The sequence below is a fragment of the Gossypium hirsutum genome, chromosome A08 (genome assembly GCF_007990345.1).
Source record: "Gossypium hirsutum isolate 1008001.06 chromosome A08, Gossypium_hirsutum_v2.1, whole genome shotgun sequence".
Lineage (NCBI taxonomy): Eukaryota > Viridiplantae > Streptophyta > Magnoliopsida > Malvales > Malvaceae > Gossypium > Gossypium hirsutum.
The window spans coordinates 12,621,624-12,625,812 of NC_053431.1; the positions used below are offsets into that span (position 1 = coordinate 12,621,624).

Here is a 4,189-nt window from a genome sequence, read left to right on the forward strand (position 1 = left end):
GTTAATTCTGCTAAAACAATCACAAAAAAAGTAGAAGCTTTACCTAAATTAACATATTTTAAATGTGAGGGAAATACCTTCAATTCTAATCTAGGTAGCTCCTTGATTGACGCTTTTGGTTGGGCATAATCCCTTTTCTTTAACTCCAAAGATTCAAAGCGGGATTGCGGATTAAATCCCCTTTAATTAGCTTCTAGCAAGGCTAAGTATTAATCCTCCTCTTCATCACTTTGAAGGTCTGACGTCAAAATTTATTCCAATGGGTCTTCAACATAGTTGAGTTCCTTTTCCATGATTAATTTCTCTAAATCAGACACTACAGAAAAATCATCAATTGTGTTAGGAAATCACATAGACTTAAAAACATTAAAAGTTACCTGATCGTCCTAAACACGCATAGTAAGCTCGCCTTTTTGCACATCAATAAGGGTCCTTCCAGTTGCTAGGAAAGGCCTTTCTAGGATGATTGTCCTTTCTTTGTCTGCTTCAAAGTCTAGAATAAAAAAGTCAGGAGGAAAAATAAATTTCTCTACACGTACCAATACGTCCTCGATTTTTCCTTTTGGATGTGTTAAGGATCTATATGCTAATTGAAGTGTAACCATAGTATGTCTAACTTCACCTATCCCTAACTTCTTAAATATTGACATGGGCATCAAGTTGATACTCGCACCCAAATCACATAGTGCCTTACCATAATATGTTGCTCAAATGTTGCAAGGTATGGTAAAACATCCAGGATCTCTCAACTTTGGGGGAAGTTTGTCTTGAAGATATGCACTGCATTCCTTCGTCAAGGCTACCGTTTCAATTTCTCCAAATCTTCATTTTTTAGATAGGATATCCTTCATGAATTTAACGTAGTTCGGCATTTGTTCAAGTGCTTCAACCAACAGGATGTTGATATGAAGTTGCTTGAGTACGTCTAGGAAATTCCTGAATTGAACTTCCTGCTTCTGCTTCTAAAGTCTTTGAGGGTAAGGTGGTGGAGGATTATTTATCAGAATTGGTTGATTCGTTTTCTGTGGCAATTCTGCATTTAACAAAGTTGTTAGTTTATCAGGGTTAGCTGGTTCAGAAGTTACCTTTTCAGATTTTACAGATTCAGGTTTCAGTGAAACTAAAATTTCAACACTCGATTGAACTTCCTCTAAGTTTTGAGTATCAATTGGCTCCTCTTCAACTTCGAAAGTGTTGGGCTTTAATGTCTTTCTGCTCCTTAATGTCAACACTTTCCAATGCTCCTTCCCAGTATCCCTCAAATTCTCCATACCACTAGGTAAAGCACCTTGTGGTCGATTTCTGAGTTCAGTTGCAAGTTGGCCCACTTGGTTTTCTAGGTTTTTCAATGTAGCTGCTTGGCTTTGGATTAAGCCATCATTCTTTGCTATGAATGCCTTCAACAAGTTTTCTAAGCCATTAGATGGTTCAACTTGAGGTTGTTTCTGAACTTGTTGGGTAAAATTAGGTGGCTGGGTTGGTCTAGGTTGGGTGTATGTGTTACTGGGTCCGGCCCCTTGGTTACTCCATAAGAAATTAGGGTGGTTTCACCACGATGGGTTATAGGAATTGGATTGTAGTCCTTGCCTTCCTTGGTTTTAGTTCTGGTTACCCATATAATACACGGATTCTGGGTTCGATGGACATTTTTTGAACAAATGTCCTTCCCCAAAATAGACACAGGCTACATTTTCAAATTGATTAGGTGGCTATGCTGCAAAACTATGAAAGCCATTAGTGGTAAAATTTCTAAGAACTGAAAAAATCGAGTATATCTGATATGCGAGTGAAGTGAGAGCGTCTACTTCATGTATTCCTGTGACTCATCTTCTTGACGCTGCTCGATTAGTTGGCCATTGATAATTGTTGTTGGAAATCCTCTCAATGATTTTATATGCCTCATTATAAGACTTAGAAAGGAGATCACCATTAGTAGAAGTGTTCACTACCATCCTGGTGTAAGCATTGGACCATTATAAAATGTCTCAAGTTGGATGCAATGTGGGATTTCGTGATGAGGGCACTTCTGTAATAATTCTTTGTACATATCCCATGCTTCATACAAGGACTCATCATCCAGTTGTTGGAAAGCAGTGATCTCGTTCCTCAACTTAGCATTCTTGCTAGGTGGGAAATACTTATGAGGAATCTTTTGCTAACTCTTGCCATATGGAAATTGAATTTGGTGGCAATGAGTTCAGCCAGACTCGAGCTCTATCCCTTAGCGAATATGGGAACAGCTTCAATTGTAGTGTATCTTCGGGTACTCTGGCTAACTTGAAAGAATCCCTCACCTCCATTAACAATCTTAAGTACAGGTGAGGATCTTTGGCCCACTGTCTGAAGCATCTGGAACATGATTGGCTTTAGCTCGAACTGTTGTGCCTCGATTTCAGGTCTTTTAATACCCGGATTAAGATCTTGAAACATTGGTATAACATACTATCTTAGAGCTCTATCCCTATCGTTAGCAATAAGGATAATATTTTGACCAGGGTTTGCTTCGTTTCCTTAATTTTGATTTTCGAAGTTCATATTTTCAGTCTTTTTTTGACATGCTTGTCTACTCTGCTGTCAAAAAGTTCTTTTAATCTCAGGGCCTATGGGGAGTAAATTGATGATTCGATCATAAACACCTGAAACAAACATAAAAAAATTAATTAGTTTAAAATTGAATAGAAAAATAAAAAAAATGAAAAATTCACAAATAATGACTTTTTAAAACAGTCCCCGGAAATGGCACTAAAAACTTGGAACGACAGAAATGTGCAAGTGTACACAATTGCAACAAGTAATAAAGTGACAAGTAAATGTCGAGTTATCGTACCCACAGGGACCGTGAAAAGAATTATTCATGAATACAGTTTAAAAAAATTTGGAGAATAAAAATATTTTGATTTGAGGAGGTGATTAAAAACTAAGATTTTTAACTAAGTAAGATAAACTGTAACAACCCATTTTCAATGAAATCGGAATAGTGGTTTCGGGATCACAAATCCTAGTCAAAAATAAAATTTATTTTAATTTTATTGCACGGCCCATATTATGATAGAGATGTCTTGTGAAAATTCTGAATAAGAAAATTTTACTGATTTAGTGCTTAATTTCGAGAAGGACCAAATCGCATAAAATGCAAAAGTTGAATTCTAGTAGCTAAAAGGATTAAATAGCTATGGAATTCAAAACTTGAGGTCTTTATATGATAATTAGACCATTAATTAAAATTTAGTAGATATTTTTGATGATTCATCCATGGAAATTTAGAAAAGGGCAAGGACTAAATTGGAAATAGATAATTAAAGATGATAAATAATTAAAATAGAATTAAAATAATTTTATATCATCTTCTTCCCCAAAATATTCCATGGAAACCCTAGGAAAGAGAAAATAATCTTTCTTGGCTTAATTGGATTCGGATAATACAAATTCGAGGCTAGATCGAGGAAAGGAGAAAGTTTTGGATTAGTAAATCTATATACGCGATCAAGTGTCGAGGTAAGTTCGTGTAACTTAATTGAGCATGTAAATATGTTGAATTGGATCTTGTATTTGTATAGAATGTCATTTATTTGTATGCGAATTGTTTGGATGTTACAATATAGGAAATAAATACAAGCTTGAAATTGTATGAAAAGGTTAAATTCCATTTGAATATTGAATTTCGATGGATAAATGTGATTTCCCTTATTGAATGAGGTCCTGCATTTTTTGCTGACGTGATCTAGCTTGGATGAGTAATCCTATTGACCTCATTATAGAAAGTATTTTTCCTGGACTGGTAATCCTGATATAAGCTCTCTTGAGCATATGATATAGATAGGATTTAGCCTGGACAGGTAATCCTGATTAAGCTCTTATGAGCATATGTTGAACGCAAGATTTAGCTTGGACAGGTAATCCTGTTATATGATATGTGGCTCGAGAGTGTGCTTTCGAATAAAGTGCTTTAATAGGTACTCTTGAATATGAATTGATGGGTTATTGAATTGTACACCTTGAGTGTACTATCTAAGTATCCATCGGAATTTCAATGATTCAACGGATAAAATACTTGACATGTTATGAGAATTATCAAACAAAATGAATAAGTTTTTGAAAGAATATAGCATGATAGCTCATTTATGTTTACTTGATGTATACGAGAATTATGTTACTAACTTGTTTGATTGAATGCATGTATTTAGGCAAA

The 4,189-nt window shown here is 35.3% G+C and overlaps 1 non-coding gene across 1 annotated transcript; it reads left to right on the plus strand.

Annotated features, from left to right (window-relative positions):
- Positions 1 to 2,006: 2,006 nt before the first annotated feature.
- On the plus strand, positions 2,007 to 2,113 carry LOC121205808 (small nucleolar RNA R71). Its single transcript, XR_005900881.1, has one exon. It is a non-coding gene; the product is annotated as a small nucleolar RNA R71 (small nucleolar RNA).
- Positions 2,114 to 4,189: the final 2,076 nt, after the last annotated feature.